This window comes from Rhinolophus sinicus, linkage group LG05, assembly GCF_036562045.2.
Source record: "Rhinolophus sinicus isolate RSC01 linkage group LG05, ASM3656204v1, whole genome shotgun sequence".
Taxonomy (NCBI): domain Eukaryota; kingdom Metazoa; phylum Chordata; class Mammalia; order Chiroptera; family Rhinolophidae; genus Rhinolophus; species Rhinolophus sinicus.
The window spans coordinates 109829967-109854366 of record NC_133755.1 but is presented as its reverse complement, the minus strand read 5'-3'; the positions used below and the strand labels follow the sequence as shown (position 1 = coordinate 109854366).

Sequence of the window (24400 nt, the reverse complement as noted above, 5' to 3'; positions counted from 1 at the left end):
CTTTCACCCGTGGCTGGGAATATGGCTGCATATAATCTTTGAAGGCGTTACTGCCCTGTCTTCCAGCCTCCAGGGTTGCTCACACCACACTGATTCTTGTTCCTTCGTAAATAATACAGTATTTTCTTCCCATTGAAATTCTTCTCATCCTTTCTTTATTTGGTGCTTTGAAATTCCACGCTGCTATGTCTAAGAAAGGGTCTTTTTCATTCATTCTTCTGGGCACTCGAGGAGCCCTTCCTGGAAGGCTCCCGGAAGTCCATGGATTTACAGCCCGCGCATGTGCAGTTCACGGCACCGTCTGACCTTGGGAGGGGCCTGCACATTCCGAGTGGTGGGAGGGGAGGCTAAGGCGTCCATGAGCATTGGGTGCTTCCTGATAGGTGGTGACAGCCAGATTCCTTACGGAGCGCCTGGGCACCGGGAGCACACAGGTGTGTCTCATCCCAGCACCCCCTGCCTGCCCCAGGAGAATTCCCAAGATCCCGCGAGATCAAGACTCCTCTGGAAACAATGGCCACCCCTGCAGCTCCTGAGGACTGACTCCGCCATTTTCTGAAGACTTGTCTCGGACTGAATTTCCTAGAAAACAGCACATGAGGTAAAAACTTACTGTCGGGGAGTGTGATTAATATCAGACAGGCAAGAGTGAGAGAAAATGGGTGTGAGGCAAGGAAGGCCACAGCTTCATGAAAAGCTGATTGCTAGGGCCTACAAGAGATCGTCAGAAAGGAAGCTGAAAGCTACACTTTTCCACACAGTCCTTCCGAAGGAAAAGAGTGTATTTGCCCAGTCCCATCTCATTTTTGTCAAGGATAGTTCCACAGGGTAACTCCTCCACAGTTGCAGGTTGCGTTTTCATTGCTGCCAACAAGTTCCTCAGCAAAAACAAGGAATCCTCGGGGCAGGATCCAAGGTGCTGTCAGCTTGTGTCCTGAGGTGACTTGAGGGACCAAAGGTAGCTCGTATCACAGCGGGCCCCTTTGTAGCAGCAGCAGCAGCGGAGCCCATAAACATGGGAACAGTGCCAGTCGCTGCTCGGTTCAGATACTGCAGACCTGGGGTGGTGCATAAACAGAATCCCGTGGAATCACCATTTTGGTACCTCTGAAAACTTGTTTTATGGTCCTTCTATTTTATTTTGCTCATTCATGTTTTTAACCTTTAAGAGCACTTTCTTGGTCTCTATGCCTTTTGCAGAAGATCCTGTTCTTGTTTTAAGGCGATAATACCTTCTCAGTATCCATGATAATAAATATTAGATTTTTGAAGTTTTCTGCTATGCAAGGCGGTCTACCTAGTGGTTAAGAGATGAACTCTAGGACCTAACAAGCTGGGTTTGAATATCCACTCTGTTATGACTTAGTGTCCCTTGGGGAGTGTGTCTGTTTTAGTTTCTTTTTCATTTTCTTTCTTTCTTTTTTGGTTCAAACAAATATAAAAAGCTTATTATACAATAATACAGGAATTGCCTATCAATTTGTTAAACTTAGAAAAAGTGTTAACTTTTTATAACTCTAAAAAGAAAACCGTATATTTTTGTTGCTCAAGCTAACTCACCTCTAAGTTCTAAAAGTTGCAAATTTTTGGTTTAAAAAATGTCACTCTAAAATTGTCCCAATTAAATTTATGCCATAAACAAAAAACAAAATACCTTTTAAATGTTCTATGCATTAAATAAAATAGTGTTTGTAACATAAACTTATTTAAATAGCTTTTACATCAATAATAGGCCACCATATAAACTAAATGCCCTTTTAGTATAAATAGGAAATATTAATGTCAGTGTGACTATGGAACTTAATACTTGTCAATCCATATACAATATAATAATTAATTGATTGGGCTACTAGTCAATTGGTAGCCCAATCAATTAATTATTAGGCTACTAATCAATTTATTAGTGATACTTAATTGATTAGTGATACTTAAAGAACATGGTTAAGTCAAGTTATATCCCAGAGTAACTGAATATGCTAACATTCTCATCAACTATGTACCAATTTCATTATCTCATAATCTTCTCTATTCTCTTTGCCTCTACGTTGGGATAGCCCTATTGTGGAATATTGTAGAAATGGCCCAGAACATGAAGGTCCTATATCTTTAGTTTATTCTTTCCAACCTTTGGTAAGTTGGTAAAGCTTAAAGAGATCTCTACCAACATACAGAGGGTACCAAAAAAATGTATACACTCTTTAAGAAAGGAAAAAACTGTATTAAAATTGTAATACTCAATATATACCAATAACAAAAGATGTGAATACAAGTTATGTGTATACATTTTTTGGCACCACCCGGTATTTTCACTCTTAATTTTTCTAGTCTTTATTCTGACTTTTCATCTTCCTTTGCCTGTCTATCTAGAGTTTTCAATTCAAATTGATGTAAATCTTGTTCTTGAAACCTGGAAATTTCGTCAGAAGTTACCTGGGGTTTTTTTCCTGCCTTTTCCCTTACTCCTTTTCAAGCCTCAAAAGTTCTTTTGTTTTTTCTTCTCTTGGTTATAACTTCCTGATTGTAATTTTAGTTTAAACTGGCATTGGGGTTCTTGCTGCTAAGTTTTCTCTTTTTCTTCCTCTTCTTTAAATATGAGAAACATTTCATTGACATTTATATACTTTTCTGGTTTTTTTGCAAACTTCAGCTGCAATTTCTGTTTCTTTATTGTTTCTCTTTTTTGCTTTTGATCATCTTCATATTTATTATGAAGAAGCATAGGTATATCCTCTGTGTTTAACTTGAAATTTTCCTCCTTTTTGCTGCATTTAGTTTTCCAATTCCTTTTTGTCTTTCTCTTTTTTATTATATTAGTTTCAGGTGTACAAAAACAACATAATGATTAGACATTTACACCCCTCACGAAGTGATAACCCCCCAAGTCTACTACACCTCTGACATCGTATATATAGCTGATACATAGTTTTCCAGTTCTCAATGCACTTTTTCTTCTAGAGTCAGAAATTTTTATAGTTGCTCACACTGTTGCACTTCATCCTGTGTTCTTCCAGGATAGTGTTCTAGAACTTGTCCCATATATGTTGGCTTCTCTTTGTTTCTCACTTTCACAAAGTTCTGGTGACTGTAATCGTACAGTGCCCTGGTTGCCTTCCTGTTTACTGAAGGAAATTTTCAGGGTCTGCCACTTCCCCTGGAAAAGTGCATGATGGTACTTTGTCCCCAGGAACTTTGACAGTGTTTTGCAAGCTGTCTGTTTCTGAATGACCCAGTGCCATGTGTCAGTTTTTCTTGATACGGCACTCATTATTAGTTTTCGCTTCTTTAATAAGCTCTCCTGCTTATTTAAAAGTGTTCATTGGCCTTTCAACTGTTTCCATTATTTCTCTGAGCTTTTTAACAAATCAGGTGTGTCACTTCTTTTAACTGATGCTGAAATCTTTTTACATCATTATGTATTTGGGCTTGTTGTTGGATTTTTGCTCATTCTATTTTCCTGCTGATAATTTATTTTCTAATTCTTCCACCACACTGCTCAATTCTGAAGTCTTTTTATTTATTTATTATTTTTTTGGAAATGACTGAGTTTATCTTTATCGTTTTTCTGTTAATAACTTGATTTTAAATTGTTTCTCCTGTATGTGAGATCTTTGCTTTCTAAGTCTGATTAGCTAGATTTCTACTTCTGGCTTTGAAGCCGAAAAGGTGGAATTCCATCTGAAGTATGAAAACAGCCATCATTCTGCGCCATGACCACTGTGAGGGCAGCCGTCTCTGACAGAATTGCTGGGGACACTCTGGTGGCACAGGCCTAGTGTTTGTGTGGGGGCCACTAAAGAACCAGCAGACGGTTCTGGGCATGTGTGGTAGCAGCCTGTGAATGCAGCAGAGGGAGAGGCAGGGTGAATTATGCCTTAATTTCTTCATCTCTAAAATTGAATAATACAGTACACCTCACACAGCTGTTATGATTGAACTTAGATCTAAACTTGGAATAATTTAAAGCTTAGATTGTTATCTCTAGGCAGTTTTTTTGTATGCTCATGTTTTTCTGTTTGCTTATTCTTTTTAATGCTACTGGTATTTTTCACATGCCTCATTATCCTTGGATGTCAAATCACAGTTAAAAAAGGTTTGGGTCACTAGAGTTTCATTTGTGCTGTATGAATAGGATGGTTTTCCTCATAGGTCTCTCTAATGAAAAGAGTTTGAAAACTCCAGGCACATCCACTGTAAGCTTTCCTTTCAGGTAAGATGAGCAGGAGCTGAATGTCAGGTTGTGGATCCCCAAATATGGTTGGCTTTCATACATATCATATCCTTTTTGTAGAGTTTTCAGTTAATATGGCATTAAAGGGTAGTGGTGATGATCTGCTAGCATGGTGGATATTATGAAAAAAATGTACAAAATGCAAGTAAAATCTTTAGAGAAGTTCTGCACTTGATATGAGACAATAATCAATTGCTTAATTACAGGTAAAATCTTTTTATCACTTCAAAATTATGTTCTAAGATTTTTTTTGAAAGTCACATGCAGTTGACGTTCTACAACTGAGGGTAATTATTGAATCATTGTGATTTTTTTTGTAGAATTTTTTGTAAATATTTTTGTATAATTCTACGATCACCTATGATTTATTATAGATTATTTAATTTTGTTGATTCAAAAATAGGACAATAGCTTTAAACATTTTTTTCCCTTGAGGTAATGGTGTGTGTCTGGGCTACCTGCAAACTCTGGTACTCAGGAGAGGAGCATGAGCACCGAAGGAGGAAGTATTCTTCAGTAAACAAGCTCCATGCCCCAAAAGTGGAGTAAGAACTTCCTGTCCAGTCTTAGGAGATGGTCAGTAGTTCTAATATTTCACAACTGAATTAGAGTCTATAACTTCCTGTGATGTCATTTGTTCTTTCCCCACCTCCTCCCCAGCTTGAATTGGGACTTCCAGAGTTTTGCCAAGCTAGTTTCTTTTAGACCAACTTATAATTATTTCCACTAAAGTTTCGTAAAAATAGCCCTGAATGAGAAGCCAGGATAAATAGATTTCTAAGGCCAACTTTCCTTCTTATATTTGACCTTAGAAACCAGTCATACCAAGGCTGTACTTTCTAAACAATTCCCATTTAATGAATTGTTTAGAAAGTACACTTGGAAGGTAGAAAGAGCTTCCTTACAAAGTAATGAGTTTCCTGTCATTGAAAGTATTCCAAAAGACTCTTGAAAACCATTAATTAGATTTTATGTAATACGAAGATTGGATTTAATGGTCCTAAAAAAATCTCTCTGAACCCTGAAATTCAATGACTTTCTGCTTTAGTTCTGTGGAAAGAAAGGACGGGAGGAAATGAGGAAGGAAAATCGAGCTTTGCATGGATTTCAGCCTTGGTCTCTGGAGTTGTGCCAGGATTCCTGAGGTTGTGCTCTGTCAGTCCATTTTGACTCCATACTTAGATACACACATTCTTATTCAGTAATCCATACCCCCCCCTTATCTCTTGTTTTGCTTTCTGTAGTTTCAGTTACCCACAGTCACTCGTGGTCTGAAAATATTAAGTAGAAAATTCCAGAAATAATTCATAAGTTGTACGTCATGTGCCATTCTCAGTAGCGTGATGACATGTTGCACTGTCTGCTCCATCCCACTCAAGTCACGAATCATTCCTTTGTCCAGCGTGTCCACGCTGTATATGCTCCCCAGCCAGTAGTCACTCAGTAGTCCTCTCAGTTATCAGATTGACTGCCATGGTATCACAGTACTTGTTATAATTGTTCTTTTTTATTATTAGTTATTGTTGTCAATGTCTTACTGTGCCTAATTTATAAATTAAACTTTATCATAGGCATGTACATGTAGGAAAAAACATAGTGCTGATGCTCCTTAGCTTGCGATGGGGTTACAGCCTGGTAAACCCATTGCAAGTTGAAATATTGTTAAGTTGAAAATGCACTTAACACACTCAACCTACCAAGCATCGTAGCTTAGCCAAGCCCACCTATGTTCAGAACACTTAGATCAGCCTAGAGTTGGGCAAAATCATCCTACACAGTGACTACACTATAGAGCATTGGCTGTCGACTGTCGTGATTACGTGGCTGACTGAGAGCTGTGGCTCACTGTGGCCCACGCCACTGCCCAGCATCACGAGAGTATTGTACCACGTATCACAAGCCCAGGAAAAGAGCAAAATTCAAAATTCGAAGTACAGTTTCTACTGAATGCATATCACTTTAGCTCCATGGTAAAGTCGAAAAATTGTTAAGTCAGGGACTGTCTGTATATAAAGGGTTTGGTATTATCTGTGGTTTCAGGCATCCACTGGAGGTCTTGGAACATATGCTCTGCAGGTAAGGAGTGACTACTGGATCTTTCTGGTTTTTCCAACATATCCATGTTGGTATCCTTAAGTCAAAGGCAGATGGAGGCATACCATTAGTGGGAGGGGAGGCCAATCGATACAAGCACAAGATTTCTTTGAATTCTTACTCTTCATTAAAAAAAAAAAATCTGTGGGGGTTTAAAATTATACTTCATCATATATGTGTTTCTGTTTTAATATAAAATAGTATTTAAATTATCAATGATTGGGGTCAGGAGAGACGAAGAAGTTGACCCAGTCGATCTAGAAAGATATGCCTCTGGTTTCTTCTTGTACATGAGGCAAATGCCCTGCTGCTTAAGAAGCCCAGGTTAACACATTGGGGTGGCACTTAGGATTCAGGTTCATTATCCATTATTTAAATAACCTCCTCTCAGTTCATTTGTGCTTCTCTTTTCACTTGACTCTGTGAATGGTTTACAACGACATTTTGGTAGAATTATTTCAGAACCTGTCTTAACTCAATTGGAATGTTCCTCACTGAACTAATATAATCCTTGCCCCTGAAAAAGGGTGTATTCTGTGTTACATTTTGCTACGATTCATGATGTGTCTTTATAAATTGTGCATTTTATGTAATATGTCAAGGACAATTTCAAAATGCATAACATCATCAGTCTTACTGACAACATCTCTAATGGTTTCACTCTGTAGTCTGAGTTTTGCCAAATGCAAGCTAAGACTCAGACCATCACACACCTGCTCCCTACCTATTGTTTCAGATGTATCATCTGTTGAAAAGACATCCAAGTTTAGGGAAAGAATTCATCCTTGAAGCATTTCTTCCCTAATGAAGTCAACAGATGTTGTTTCAAGTCTATACCAGGGGAATTTATTACTTCAGTTTTAAAAAATAAAATCTGCCTTCATAGTAATTGTTTTTTTGATGAATCTAGCCAGTGTGGTAATGATTGATAATAGTCAAGTATTTGTGATGGTTGTCATTTTCTACAATTCTCATGGCATTTTCTAAAAGTGCTTTTACTTGAGTTATCATCTGAATTTCATTGCTCCCCAGCTGGGTGTCTGATTTCCCTCTGACCTCCCTGTTGTGGTGTGTGTGTGTGTGTGTGTGTTGGGGGATGAGGGGGTGGAGGGGGATGGGACAGAGTTGGCCCTGCTCAGATAGGCTCAAGGGACTGGGGATGATGGCAGGAAGTGACTTCCATGGCCTCTGCCCTTGCATGGAGGCAAAGAGCAAACAGTAAAGTCAAAGGTCAATGTCAGAATGCAGAAATAAACAAGTCACCAAGGCAAGAAGAGTCTGAGGCAGGCAACAGGTAACTGGTGCAGCCTGTGTGTCAAAGAGCCAGTGAAAATGAAAACAAGGACCCACCACTAAAAAGAAACAAGCAAGATGGTAACCCTGGCAAGCAGCCAAAAGATGAGCTCCTGCTGCCTTCTGAAGTTTGAAAAACCAGGACAGAGGGGCACCCAGTGATGCATCAAAGCTTCAGTTTTATTATCTGTTTCCTACTCTCCCTGCCTAATAAGGGTGTGGCAAAAATCAAATTCAGTTTTGTATATGAAATCTATTGTTAAAATTTGTGACATAATTGAGAAATAATGGAAAGATAGATAACTAAAAGAAATTCAGAAAAGTTCAGCTGCACAGCAAGGATATTTTCTTTCTGTGTCAGAACAAAATAGGACAAAGCATTTTGGTGTGTTATTTTCTTTAAATTTAGTCTCTTCTTGTTAGTGTTTAACAAAGTATTTAATTAGTATCAGTGAATGCCAAGCATTTGTGATAGTTATAATTTCTGAACAAATTATCTATTGTGGCAAGTTCTGGTAAATTTACAGATCAAAATTTATATACAAGGAAATAGCCCGACATGAAAGAATTGGATTTTTAAAAACACTAGCTCTCAAATTATCCACCTACTTTGACAGTTTTAGTGTCTTGATTAAATATTTTATGATGATACTACTTAAGACAAAATGTAAAAGCTAATTTATAGTGACATCTCTTTATGTAAAAGGTTTCCAAGCTGATTTATCACCAGGTTGAAGCATGTCAGTGAATGCAACCATGTCTAAAGTAAATAGGCTTTGCAGTTTTCTTCCACAGTCCTAGTCAAATGCCGTCTACTAAACAATTTATATGAAAGGCAGAGTCTTTAATTTTACAAGATTCCACTTGATTTTCCTATGATACCTCCTTTAGTTTTATTCTTCAGTTCAATTTAGTACCTGCTGTATTCGGTACTAAGTAATAAATTTGGAACACTGTACTCAATTATAATTCTTCTTCTGCTAAATTTATTATGTTACATCATCCTGAAAGGACTTTGGGGAAACACACATACACACACACACACACACACACACACACACACATTTAATCATATTTTTGGTTGAGGCAGAGCGGTTTAAAGGACTACTTCTAATGCTTTATTTAAGTTACATAGAACTATTCACCAATAGAATTAATATAATAAAGCACTATAATTATTATCTATATCCAGAAAATTTAGGTAGTGATAGGTGAGTATTATTTCTGAGGCTTAAAGAGATTTGTATAAGTAAGTGGATTTCAAGAATTATTAAAAGGGAAACAAATGACGTGGGATTTTATATTGGTAGTAGTTTATGTGGCAGGAACATTAGAGGTGTTGTAAAATAAAGAAGAGAAGATGAAGCCAAGAGGATGCGATAAATGGGACAAAGAAGCGACAGCAACGCTGGGTACAAACTGAAGAAGCAACTGCTTGTGGCACACTGCAAGATCTTACGGGACATTGTGTGATACAGGAGGTGGCAGCAACAGTTGTATAATGGTAAAGAAACATGTCTTTGGTGACAGCATTTTGGTGGGAGGGAAGAGGAGAAAATAGGGAAAAGATTACGGACAGAGAGAGACCAGATGGTGATAGTATTGAACAAAAAAACAAAATATGTCATAGTCGCAAATCTTAGCAATGAAGACCTTGTACAATGGAAAAATAATAACATAATATAAAAACTAGAATTTATTGTCATCAATTTAATGTACTTACATTTTAATTCATCCGGGAAGTATTTGAGATGGATTATTCAAAAAGAGAAAGAGGAGATATTTACAATAAGATTCATAAAGTAGAGCCAAAAGGGGGAGGGGAAAGCATATGCCAGTCATACATGTCACTATAGAGTGGCTATGTTTGAGCATAAAACCTAGAGCTTCCTCCTAGCCATAATGGAGAGGGAAACTTCAAAAAGTATAAAAACAAAAAAGTATCATTAAATATTATCTTAAATAATTACCTACAAATATTGGGAGATAAAATTTTTTCTGGTTAGAGACATAGCACCTGTGTGATAATAGAGGGAATAAGACACAATCAGCAATAACTTCAATATTGGATTCACACCAAGTAGATAAATTTTTATGACTACTTTTGAGAGCAACCTAAGATAAAAACTCATGGCCAATGACTGAGAGAGAGATCCACAAAAGCAGTGACAGATATGTCATTGCCCAAATACATATCCTTCTTATCTGACTTGATCCAAGGACATTGGTTCCAATTTAATGTTTGTGCTGGGTACGGGGACACGTTTGTGAACAAACAGCCATAGTCCCTGTCTTCATGGATCTTGCATTTTGATAGAGGAATCAGAAAATAAAGTAAAAAAGATATAAAAATAAAGTAGTTACAAATTGTGATCGATGCTAAGAAGAAAATTAACACTGCTATCAAGAGTTAAAAAGGTAGAGTGTCCTGTTATTTCAGTAGTATGAGGGAAGGCCTTTTTGAGGAAATTACATTAGGAGGAGAATTTGGAGTATATAGAATTTGAATAGATGCATAACCTAAGATAGTGTTTCCCAACTACCTCTCTGACGAACTTTCAATATGTACCATTTAAACAGGGTGTTTAAAGCTATGAATTCTAGGCAGTTGACCTGGGATGCAGGCATTCTGTATGGTAATTAAGGAAATTTCATGAATTTTAGAAACCAACAAAGTAGTGATATAGTTAATATCATTACAAAATTAATAAACTTAATGAATATTTTAGCTGAAATGAAAATTAGAGATGTGCTATGGACTGAATTGTGTCCCCCAATAATTTGTATCTTCAAGTGCTAAGCCCTATGTAATGGTATTTGAAGATGTAGCTTTTTGTAGGTAATTAGGTTTAGATGAGGTCATAAGGGTGAAGACCCTTGATGGGATTAGTGTCCTGATAAGAAGACACCACAGAGCTTGCTGTCTACCCCTGCACCCCCATGTGAGGACACAGTGAGAAGGTGGCCATCTGCAAGTCAGGAAAAGGGCCTTAACCAGGGAATTCAGGGAACTGAATAGGCCAGCACCTTGATCTTGGACTTCTCAGCCTCCGGAGCTGTGAGAAATGAATTGGTGCTTTTTAAGCCACCCAGTCTGTGATATTTTGTTATACTAGCCTGAGCTGACTAATAAAGAGATGAAGCTGAAGAAACAGTAGAATTTAGAGAGAAGAGTCATAGATATCAAAGAAATACCAAAATGTGTTCCAGATGTTTGTTTTGAAGCCTAATTCTTCTACTGACAAAAGTGTAGTGAGTCCAAGTCTGTCTTTCACATTCAGAGGGGTCCTCTGGATCTTGGAAATGACTATGAGCTGCCCTTCACCGGGCAGCCTGATTCTTACATACCCCTAAATTGCACAAAAGTACTACCTACAGTATTAAGGGATTATCTCAGTCCACGTGCATATCAGTAGCTGGTGATTCTCCTTAGATCAATAATGCAATAGAGTAGTTTTTTTAATTAGTTCCTTTTTATTGAAAAAAATTTGCATAAAAAATTAAGCGCAAACAAATATGCAATGAAAAGTAATTCTCCTGATCCTAGTCACAAAGTCCCCAACCTCCTTCTCCAAAGGCTACCAATGATAACCAATTTCTTGTGTATAAATTCAGGTCTACTTAATACACACACAAGTATTGATGTTTGTATCATAGTCATGTGTCACTTAATGATGTGGATATTTTCTGAGAAATGTGTCCTTAGGTGGTTTTGTTGTTGTGTGAACATCATAGAGGGCACTTACACAAGCCTAGATGACATAGCCCACTACACACCGAGGCTGTAAGGCATAGCCTATTGCTCCTGGGCTACAAACCTGTACAGCGTGTGACTGGACTGAGTACTGTAGGCAACTGTAACACAATGGTAAATATCTATTTCTGAACACAGAAAGAAATAAGAATATGGTATAAAACAAAAAATGGTACCCCTGTGTAGGGCACTTGCCATGGAATTTGCAGGACTAGAAGTTGCTCTGGGTGAATCAGTGAGTGAGTGGTGAGTGAATGTGAAGGCCTAGGGCATGACTGTACACTTAGGCTACCCTAAATTTACTTCAAAATAGTGTAGCATTGCACTACAATATTATGACAGTGTTACTAGGTGATAGGAATATTTCAGCTCCATTATTGTTGACTAAGACATCGTTATGTGGAGCATGATTGTATACACACACACCCATACACACACACACAGAAAACAAATGGCAAAATTATACAAGTAATATCCTGTGCCACCTTTTGTTTTAATTAGCAATATATCTTGGAGGTCATACAGTACATTGTAAGTATCTTAATTTATTTAAACTGTTCCCCATTAATACTTCTATGTATTCCCCATCTTTGCTATTATTAACAGTGCTGAAATGAACATTGTGCGTAAATACTTTTGTGCACATGTGTTAGTACAGCTGGAGTATAAACTCCTAAATCAGAATTGCTGGGTCAAAGAAGATGCACATTTTAAATTTAAACTTTTAATTTTTCCATATATTTCTCAATTATATCACAAATTTTAACAATTGTAATAATACTGATATATTAGACTTCACGTTTAAACAATTACCAAATTGCCTTTCAAAGAGGGAACACCAATTTATATGCCCACGAATAACAAAAGAAAAATGCCTGTGTGTCAAGCTGTACTGAGAATGCTTTACTTAAACAATGCATAACCTTAGGAGGAGGTTTGATGATTATTCCAGGTTTAAAACTGAGTTAACTGAGGCACAAGAAGGTGAAGCAACCTGACAGAAGTGCACAGAATCAAGTGACTAAACTGAGAGCTGGGTTCAACAGTCTAGTCTCTTACCCATTATGTTGTGGCCTTCCTGCATTTTAGTTCTAGCTCTCATTGAAAGCTGATGACCTTGGCCAGGTTATTTACCTCCCATCTATCATTTCTGTATGTATAAAAAGGAGGTGACAATTGATATGAGGATGAAAGAAAAAAAAGCAGTATAAGGAAAATCCTGTGTACAAGGGTCCAAACATAAGTTCTCTTCCTCTCTGTTAGATAATATATGGATCACAGGGAAGAGGAAACCACCACCTGGTGATCCTTTCCAATGACATGGGTATTAGAGAAGCAAGTATAACCCTTTTCACTGTTAATACTATAGCAACAACTCAACAAACATGACGATTTGTGGCATAACTCCCCTCCCTGTCTCTCTGGTTCAGTATTTAATTCTGATTGATTAGTCTTGGTCCATCTTCTTCACAGTGTTACAACCCCTGGAAACCAGTCTAAGAAGTAAGAGTCATTTGAACCTCCTGGAACTGGTTTCCTTACCTATTCAGAAAGTTTCTCAAAGTTTAATTTGCTGTCAACAGTCTTTGGCTGATGATAAACTGAGAGCAAGTGTTAACCTGTGAGAGGAATTAAAGGAGATACATTCATGTTCAGCTGCAGAGTATGTTGTGGCTTAAGGTATACAGTGACTCACAGAAAGCTTTGTAATGCTGAGTGAGGCGTGATCATCAAAATATTGTCACACACACTATTGTTACATTTTGTGTCCTTTAATATAAAGCAGTTGAGTCAACAGTTATTGAACAGCTCTTCTTTCAGGAATGGGTCTTAGGATTAAGCAATCCAAAGAGAGGTCCTTGCTTCTCACATAACAATTTAGAAAAGGAGGGTGCATGCACTAATAGTCTACAAGGGCTGGGATGGGAGCAGAGCTAGGCTGAGGCTACAGTGACTCAGCTGTAGTCATTCTGTCTGGCTGATGCTTTCAAGATCCAGCCTTATTCCTTTGATTCTCCTCAATGGGCTTGGGTGGGTATGAATGGTAAAACTGTATTGCTGGGAAACTGCTGGCCACCCATGCCAGTGCACCCATGACCTTCTCTTTAGCATCCAGAATCCAGGCACTGCACCAGGGAGATGACTCATGCACTGCTCTCGTCCAAATGTGTTCCCTTCACAGTGTGCATGATATCCACATATAACCTCACCCTGTGGCCTGTCTCTCCTCACTTCTGAGTAATGAGGAAAGCTCAGTAAAACGGTCTCAAAATGGGAAGTAGGACACTTAGACATGGCTGAGTTGACATAATGGTTGTGATGTGACTCAGAAAACTCACAACCATATAAAAATGTCAAAAAAAAAATTACTGTTTTTCACAACCAGGTTATAAAGCAAACACCCTGACAATTACACTAACCCTATCCTTCACTTCACTTCTCACTCTCACCCGATCTATTACCTTATATCTGTGAGCTTCGATGCTGTCCTAATCCCCGTCCCATCTACAGTGTGCTCCCTACCCCATTCCCTTACTCCAGTAGTGTAACCAGAAGTGGCGTGAGGCTCAGATATTATCCATTCATTTTTTCCACAGATATTTACTGAGAGCCAGGCACTATTCAAAGCACTTGAGTGAATATGCTTTTCCTCCTTTTCTTTTGTAGGTTACACTATTATTTGTGCATAGAAAATTTAATCTTTTGTCTTTTTCTACTGAGTAAAATATCTCTAATTTCAAAATAGCCAAGTCATAATGTCATATAACACCAAAAAGTGCTTCAGCTCATAGAAAAAATTTCTACATGATGCAATTTAAAAAAGAAATTATTGCATATTGGCCAAAAATATTTTAAGTGATTCTATGTATGAAAGGTTCTGTTCATCCCGTTAGTACTACCACTTAGTATTGTACATTTACAAAAATATTTCAGAGATTTGTACAAAGAAAATCCGTCTCTGACTGTATTCCAAATTTGTAAATCTGGGTATTTTATAATCACCTGTGTTAGCTTAAAAGAAATACAATTTACTTCTTCACTTCAAATTATGTGTGTGCTGGTCAAAATAGAACAGTTCATGCTTTAATGTACCTCCTCTGATCCAATACACAACAAAAACATATGAAAATATGTCAGGGAAAACCCAAAACACATGTCTGGGTTCAAAACCTGTTAAGCATCCCTGTGTACCAGAAACAGAAGAAAAATGTAAAGAGTTAAACAGAACTGAGGCTGCAGCCTCACTGGGCTCCAATCCTGAAGTAGACAGTGGCAGTTGGGAATTCAGGGAATGAAAGATTGAAGGTGTTCCATGGAAATCAGAAGACTGGATCCAGGTTTGAAAATGGGCTAAGTAGGGCTCCTTCTGGTGAAAGGAGTTTGAAAATCTGCAGCCACCCACTGCCTGGGGTGATAGTTTTGTAGAGTGCTTTAAAAGAGAGAGGACCAAATACGCTGTGCACCTGAGGAACTGCGCCAAATGCCCCTGGCCTGGGACCTGATGTCATGTCCCTGCCGAAACGTTGGGCAGGTGTTCTGCAATGCTGTACAGTATCTGGTGATGAGGTAGGGTTTAGGAAGTTGAGAGAACGAAGCTTCAAAACCCCCAGACAGAGAAGTGTGAAGAAAAAGATGGGGGCCTAGGGGAATGTCATTTAAAATGAGGCTACAAAACAAAATTTTAAAACACATGAAGAATTCTAATGCTATTAAAAGTGATCCAGCCAAAAATCAGCAATTGCAATGTAATTTCATTCCAGGTGAAATTTTATAGAGCTGTCTAGCCAAAACTTTAGAATAAGTATGCTTTGAATACTTAAGGAGAAAAATGAAAAAACTATATGAATTTTTTTAGAATATGAAAAATAGACAAGTGAAACAAGTCAGTTTTAATTAAAAGTAGAATGACTAGACAGCTTGAAAATTAAAAATCTATTGATGGAAATAAAAAATTCTTAATCCCTTTAAACTTTTTCACCCATCCCTCTAAATCCTTTCCCATCTGGCAACTATCAATTTGTTCTCTGGATCTATGAATTTGTTTCTGGTTTTTTTTTGTTTTTAATATTCTACACATAAGTGAAATTATATGGTATTTGTCTTCGTCTGTCTGACATATTTTGCTTAGCATGATACTATCTAGGTCCATCCATGTTGTCTCAAATGGGAAGATTTCAGTTATAAAAATAGTCACAGGCATATGAAATACAGCATAAGGAATATAGTCAATAATTTTGTAATAACTAGGTATGGTATCAGATGGGTACTAGACGTATCAGGGTGATCACTTTGTAAGGTATATAAATGTCTAATCACTATGTTGTACACCTGAAGCTAATATAATATTGTATGTCAACTATAATTGAAAGCTAAATTTTAAAAAAAGTAAGTGCTATGTAAAGGGAAAGTATCCTCTAGCTAAAACAATACAAAATGAGGACACCAACAAAATATGTTGGACTAAGTGAATAGACAAATTCTTTTTCTCACATGTTATACATTATGTAAAGCATTTACATAAGCCATTGAATACATTTTGAGTCAAGTTTGTTTACACTTAAAAAAACAATCATCCAAGGTGACTTTTTGGAAAACATGTCTGGCTGTGTCCTGCCAATGACATTGTGCCTGTAAAATGGCAAGCATTTGCAAGTCCTTGCTAAAATAATGACTATTTGAGCAATAATCATTGTGAATAGTGAATAAATTATTTTTCTAAAAAAAAGTAAAAAATTGAAAAGTTGTGGTAAGCTTTGGAGCAAAGGCAATAAAGAGAAAAAATAATAAATTGGAAAGTATTATAGTGGATTTATCCAGATCACAGTATAGGGAATAAAATATGAAAGAATGTTAAGTAGAGAGATCATATACCTTAGTATGCCCGGGAGAGTTCCAATTTACATCTGTTGTCTTGATATAATTATTGGTGGCACTCCATTTAACTATGAAATATGTCCCAGTTTAGACAATAAATTATATAGTCACCCAAGTGTTAAGAAATATATACAACAGACTGAAAGACAAATAAGACTGCCAAAAGGGAAGAAAAGAGAGAATCACAAAGAAGTAATATTTGAAGGGAAAAGAGCTGTGAATTTTCCAAATTTAAATAAAGACGTGCATCCTCAATTTGAAAGTGAACTGTAAAATAAGGACCTACAGTTATCCCTTGGCATTTGTGGAGGATTAGTTCCAGAAATCCCGGTAGATACCCAAATCCACTCATGCTCAAGTCTTTCATATAAAATGGTGTAGTATTTACATATAACCTATGCACATCCTCCCGTATACTTTAAATCTACTTTAGATTACTATAATACCTAACACAATGTTAATGCTGTGTAAATAGTTGTTAGACTGTATTGTTTAGGAAATAGTGACAAGAAAATAAAGTTTGTATATGTTCAGTGCAAACACAATCATCATAGGCCTAATTACATAGTACATGCCAGCAACATTTTTTTTCAAATATTTTCGATCCATAGTTGGTTGAATCTGTGGATGCAGAACCCATGGATGCAGAGGAGTGACTGTATAAAAATATATTCACACCTAGAGTCATCATAGTTAAACTGGAAAACATCAAGAATTAAGGGACACTCTTACCAACTTCCAGGAGAAAAGGCAGATTACCAACAAAAATGGTTAATTAAACTTTAAACCAAGCAGGTTTCTAACCAGCAGCAATAGATATCATAAAATAATAGAGAAATATGTTCATAATGAGGGGAACTGTCAATTTAGAATATTGTATCCAGATAACTAGGAAAAAAAAAACCCACAAAGTGCTTGAAAATAGATATTCAACCTATAATTGATATATGTTTAGGTTTTGGGGCTTAAGAAGAGGATAAAAATACTAGCTCACTTTAGATCGTTTTAGAAATAAATTATAGTTATTTTTTTAAGAGAATGTAAAAGTTTATTGATACGGTTTCAGAGTTTACACTACTCTTTCTTGAGGTACAACTGACATTTAATAGTTTCAGGTGTACAACGCAATGATATGATATCTGCATACATTGTGAAATGATCACAATAAGTCTAGTTAACATCCATTACCATACATAGTTATAAATTTTTCTCTTGTGATGATGATTTTTACAATCTGCTCTCTCAGCAACTTTCAAATATGCGATACAGTATTAAATGTACACACTATGCTGTACATTATATTCCCATGAGTTATTTATTTTATGGATGGAAATTTGTATCTTTTGGCTCCCTTCACCCATTTCGCCCTCCAATCCTTGTAGCAACCAGCAGTTTGTTTACTGTATCTGTGAGCTTGGCGGAGCAGGGTGTGGGGAGGGTTATTTGTTTTGTTTTTAGATTCCACATACAAGTGAAATCATACAGTATCAGCCTTTCTCTGTCTGACTTATTTAGCATAATTCTCTCAAGCTCCATTCATGTTGTTCCAAATGGCAAATTTTATTCTTTTTATATCTGGATAGTATTTGTGCACATGTGTGTATCACATTTTCTTTATCCATTCATCCAATCAATGGACTCAGGTTGTTTCTATATCTTTGCTATTGTAAATAATGCTGCAATGAATATGGGGTGCATATATCTTTTAAAATTAGTGTGTTTTGGAGGTTTTTTTGTTTCAGAAAAGTATCCAGAAATGGAATTACTGGGTCATATGGTAGTTCTATTTTTAGATTTTGAGGAACTGATATACTGTTTTCTATAGTGGCTGCACCAATTTATATTCCTACCAACAATGCACATCCTTGCCAACACTTAATTCTTGTCCTTTTAATAATAGCTACTGTAACAGGCATGAGGTGGTATTTCATGGTTTGAGCACCTTTTCATGTTCCTATTGACTGGATGTTTTTTTTGGAAAAATGTCTTTTCGAATCCACGGGCTATTTTTTAATCAGATTATTTGATTTTTGCTATTTAAGTTGTATGAGTTTTTTATATATTTTAGATATTAGCCCTTTATCAGATATGCAAACATTTTCTCTCATTCAGTTGGTTGTATTTTTATTTTGTTGATGGTTTCCTTTGCTGTGCAGAAACTTTAGTTTAATGTAGTTCCACTTGTTTATTTTTGCTTTTGACATCTTGCTTTTGGAGTCAGATCCAAAAAGTCATTACCCAGACAGATGTCAAGGAGTTTACTGACTATATTATAGTTTACTTATAATTAATTTATTTAACTTATTAATGTATAGCTTGTACATTAAAAAATTTTAAGTATTTTTATTGAGATTAACAACATACAAATTTGATTGGATTGGAGGTATATGTATATGTGAAAGAACAGATGACGGGGAAGCTAATTTATATATGGAAATGTAATGAACTCAGACTAGATAAGTCAATTTTGAAGAATAATAAAATTGGAGGATTTGCTATAATAGTTATCAAGATATATTGTAAAGCTACAATAGTTTGGTATTAGCCCAATAGACAGATATACACATGAAATGGAATAGAAACATGTATGACCATTTGTTTTATGATAAATTATAAGTAAATTAGGAAAGGAATGTTTTTTAATAATGATGATGCGTCTGTTGATTAGCCGTATGGGAAAAAACAATCTTGCTATTCTACTTCAGGTAACATACAAAAGTCAATTTTTTTGATTGGGTGGGAGGCATATGTATATGTTAAAAAAAAAAGATAACAGAAAATATCTTCATGACTTTGGGATAGGCAAATAATATTTAAGGAAAAATATTGATAAATGAAACATAATTAAAATTAAGAACCTCTGTTCATCAAAAGATGCCAATAAAAGAGTGAAAGAAAGCCATAAACTGGGAAGATACTTTCAACATTTTATCTTATAAAATATAATTATCCATAATATGTAAAATGTTCCTATGAAGCAATATAAAAATAAACGGCCCATAAAAAATGGCCTTGAACATTGAACAAGTAACTCATGGAAGAGAATAGATAAGTAGATGATAAGCAATAAAATATTCAACATCATTATTCATCAGGGAATTGAAAATTGTGTACATATAAGGACACACTTAGAGTGGGTAAATCGAAAGAAACTAGTAGAGCCCCATATTGGTGAGGATATGCAGCATCTGGAGCTTTCATGAGGATATAACTGGTACAGTTGGTACAATTCAGAAAATGCTTTGGCAGTAACTACTGAAGCTGAATATTTACATAGCCTATAACCCAGTAATTCTAATATTTCATTCCTACATATATACCCAATGTAACTATGAATGAAAGACAGCAACAGGAATGTTCAAAACAGCATTTATCATAATTACTAAACACTGCAAACACTCTAAGTAACCAGCAAGAGTAGAGGGGATGATTAAATTGTGGTGCATTCATACAATGGGATACTCCACAAAAGTAAAATGAATGAGTCACCAGTATATCTGACCTCATAGATAGGCCTCGCAATATAGCATTGAACAATAGGAGTAAGACACAAAGAGTTCATATTATTCCATTTAAATAAAGTTCCAAATGGGCAGAGCTAATCTATGAATGGTAGTTAACCTTAGGAAGGGAAGGGGAGAGACTTGGAAGGGGCATCAGGGGAGCCTTGGGGGTGCTGGTAATGTTCTACTTCTTGATGAGGATTGTTATACAGGTGTATTTACTTTGTAAAAATTCATTAAAGTGTACACTTATGCAAATGTACACTTATGCATTTTTGTTTGCTGTACATAAAAGAAGAAAGGCAAACTTTAGATAAACAATATATAAATAGAAATAATCTTAATATCTTCCAAATCAATAGATTAATCAACAGGAGGATGAATAGGGGACATGGGGGATTTGGAGGAAGAGGAAGAGAAGGAGAGGAAAAGAGAAGAAAGAAAGAAAAAGAAAAATACAGAACCCTTTATCAATCCAACAGAAAGGCTTGCAGTGGGGGGTGGGAGGGACAAAGAAAATGGGTGGTAAGCAGAAAACACAAAAGAAGGTGATAAAAATAAGCCTAAATACATAAGATACCAGAGTGAATGTAAATAGATAAAACTCACCTATTAAAAGACAGAGTTTATCAAATGGAATAACAATAAGTATACCTACATGCTGATTATAAAAGGTACACCTAACACCAAACCAAAAAGAAAATTTGAACATAAAGTTTTGAAAACTAAATAGATATTAATGTAAGATGCATCAGAAAAAGCAGAGAATAATCACCAAGATAATAAAATTTTTGACCTAATAATATAACATTGCATTAGAGCAAACTGACAGGATTACAGAGTAAAATTGGCAAATCCAGAACCATAGTAGGAGATGTCAAACACTTCAATTAAAAAAAGCTAATAAGAATATAAAATATTTGAACAACTAGGCTGTACCCATTCTCAGCTTAGCTCTGTCCCTACTCCTACCCATCACCCAAAATATGCACTCCAAAATCCTCAGGCTACTGAGAAGTATAGACTTCAATAACCAGCTCTCAAGCTGTATCTTCTAGAGAAAGACCCTCAGACTCAGAGAATATGGAAAGAGACTTAAGGAGAATTCACCCAGACTGTACCAACACTAAAACAACGTTTGCATATAGGACTCATTGGAAATACGAACAAGATGAACATATAATGACATTAGAACTATGCAAATAGAACAAAAAAATAGTCTCTATGAAACTCTAAAGCAACCAGAGTCTAAAGAACATAGGAAAACATCTCACCAGTGTTTCATACTATACAGAAGTTTATTAAGAACATGAATTGAGTAGAATAAGAGTTTAACTGTAAGATGAAAACAATATAGAGTGAAATAAAATGGAAATTGAAAATTTAAGGAAACAAATTGAAACTGAAATAACGCCATTACAGAGCTAATAAACAAATAATGAACAGAAAGGAATTGAATGGACATGGCTAAAAAATAAATTATTTACACAGAGGAAAGGCTTGAGATAAGCACAGTAAAATCAAAGGAAAAAGATAAAATGATTAATGGAAATAGAAGATAATAGCTGTGCATTTGTGTCAAAGATAACATTACATAAGTGTCCCTGAGTTGAAGAACTCAATAAATGAATCAGAAAAAGTATTCCAAAAGAAAATAGAAAAATGATCCTGAAATGCAAGAATAAGAGACTCTATAACTCAAAAGTTCATATCATACTTCAAGACAAGTCTATTCAACAGTATCAATTCTCAGGCATATTCTTATTGAATTTTGAGAATAATAAAAAAATTCTTCAGGCATCCGGAGACAAAAAAGTAAGTCCCTTATAATTGAGAACAAAAATAGACTGGCCTTAGTCTTCTCCAGAGTAACATTCAAGCTAGAGGACAATGGAGCAATGTCTACTAAACTCCAAAGGAAAAGAAATCTGATCCCAAAATACTACATCCAGGCAAGATTCAATTCACATATAAAGACCACAAACAGATATTTTCAACTGTGAAAGACTAAAAAGATAGCATGCATTAGCTTTCATGAGGGGGTAAACAATGACTCAGTGATGACATCTAGCCAATCAAGAAATGAATAAAGACACAATGGTAAATGGTGACTCCTGCCATTTTGAATGCTAAAAGAGAGTATGTTACAACATGTGCAAGTGTGAAGCAAATGTTCCATAACCAGCCAAGTGGTTCTTCAGGTTGAAAGGAAATTGACACATAGTCTGCTCTAGCATAAAAGAACTCAGGGAATACAGCATTTACAAAGTATTTTTTATAAACTCCTTGAAATAAAATCCATACAAAAAAAGAGGTGATAAACATTAAATCCATTTAAATATAGAACAAGAACAGTGAGAACTATGGTTACAAAACAATATAAATGTCATAAAACTTTAAAATGTTTAACTTCAGTGTCTTTTAATGTCAAGTAAAATGAAGTTAATTCTTTTTATGAAAAACAGGATGTAGATTCTGATTGTGGTTCAACATAACAGACTAAGTACATGTGTGGATTAATGTGATAGCAAAAATATAAAACAGATCAACTAGGACAAGGTAAGGGGCAGTAGTTGACAAAAAGAGTTCAGTAAGTTTCTGAAAGTCCAAAAGCAGATGAAGGGGCAAAAGTGTATGAAGAGATCTGGACACAAAGAATCCAGGTATAACAGGGTGGGATAGGGCCAATAAAAAATGAAAAATAATTAATTTAAAATGTAAAAATAAAATAGTCACCCTACATTCCTCACCTTCTCTTAGCCTAAAACCAAATCTGTACTAAACAGTTATTTTCCAAAGAAATTAAATAGTCTTGGAGACCCTAGGTTGTGATGTTGACACGTTAGATAAATCCTATTCTATCTTCGTATTTAAGGATTCTTCAGTTTAAAGGCCAGCTCGCTACCCATTTACCTTTAGAGACACCACTTACACATAATTTCCAGTCCACTTTTAATTATTTTAAAGCAATAAACAACTATGAATTATCTCACAGTTGAGGGAAAATAGTTAAATAATAAGACCAAGATAAATATGATAAAATACTCCAGAACAAGAAAGATAATTTAAGGAATGGAAAAGAACTTTATTCTATTAGAGATATGCTAACGGATGTTATATGCATATAGCAAGAATAGGATCTATGAAAAAGGAACAGTGAAAAAGCAAGAAAGAACACTTAGAAAATTTGTATGTGGCTATTGAAAACAAAGAAACTAGGGATCAGAAAAATCTCAAAGAAATAATGGACAGGAACATCCCACAGCTGAGGATAGATGTAGGTGTTCAGACTAAGAGGAACTAGAAAATGTCCAGCATGAGGGAAATAAACATCTATTCAGAAACATAACATTGAGAGATTTGAAAATACCAAGGATAAAGAGAAGATCCTAGTAATTTTCAGGGAGAAAAGATAGCAGTAGTGACTGCTAACATGGAAGGAACGTTGACTTTAAAATTCTGATGAAAACTGATACTGAATTTAAAAGTCTTTACCTAGTCTAATTAATCAAATATGATGGTAGAATAAAAGTATCTTCAAATATCTAAGGACTTGGAAAATTTATCTCCCATGTATCCTTCTTTACAAGGTTCCTCAAGATGGCCCAGAAAAAAACAGGAAAGTAACCAAGAATAAGAAAATCACAGGATCTAGCAAACGGTTAGTCTGTCCTGGGACAACGAAGGGAAGACTTCTGTGCAGCAAAATCAGTCCCAAAGTAAAGTCCAGAAATAAGTATGCAGTTAAAAAAAGAAAAAAGTGTGTGTGTCGGGGGGTGGGGTGGGAGAATGGGGGTGGGAAGTGGATATTCCATAAACCAGTATCCTTGAAACTGGAAGAACAAACCTAAGGATTGGCTAAGGAAAGGAAATTAGGAGTTTTGAAATGGGGACAAGGCACACAAAAAGTATATGTTATCATGTAAATTACTGCTGGGTTCAGTCATGAACCACATTCACATAGTTATGATAATGTAAAGCGGACGCTTGTTGAATTTTCAACTTTTAAAATCTAAACAAAGGCAAAGCATGGAAAACTTAACTGTGGTTATAGAACAGAAAGGCAATTTTTTGTCTTGCCAATACAAAAGTAAAAACAAAGCTTGCAAGAGTAAGGGACTGAAAGGGATTGGAGGCCTCACCGTAAGGTGGGGAGAGTCAAGATAGGCTGTCTCACTGCTAGGATAGAGGTACAGGGAGAGTATATGTTATTGGGGATACAAAAGTGACTAAAAGAGGAGCTAAGAGTAGTTCAATAGTTAATGTGGCAGGAGGGAGAGAGGAGAGTATAGGGAAGTATACATGAGCTAAATCCTCATTTACCATGGAAGGAAGTCAGTAGACAATGTTTAAAGTAGATAATCCAAAAAATAATGACTAATCAATTTAGAATTTAAAAAACCTAAAAATAGAAAACTATAACATGAAATAGTATCTTTTTAAAAATAATTTCTGCTGTTTATTCACCTGTCTAAAGAAGTGTATAAAGATGTTTGCAGTAATTTTCATCTAATATTTCCAAATGGTGACATTTAAGGAAAGTTCTTATATCATTCTTTGTGCCTTTTTGTATTCCTTGAATAATTTATGTCTTTGTGTTACTTTTATCACAATGACATCATTATTGTCTGTGCTGAATACTGGGAGCGTAAT

At 35.8% G+C, this 24400-nt stretch overlaps 1 pseudogene; it reads right to left on the bottom strand.

The window, feature by feature from the left end:
* Nucleotides 1-922: 922 nt before the first annotated feature.
* Nucleotides 923-24400, bottom strand: part of LOC109456811 (coiled-coil domain-containing protein 112) — a 46004-nt pseudogene continuing 22526 nt past the window's right edge.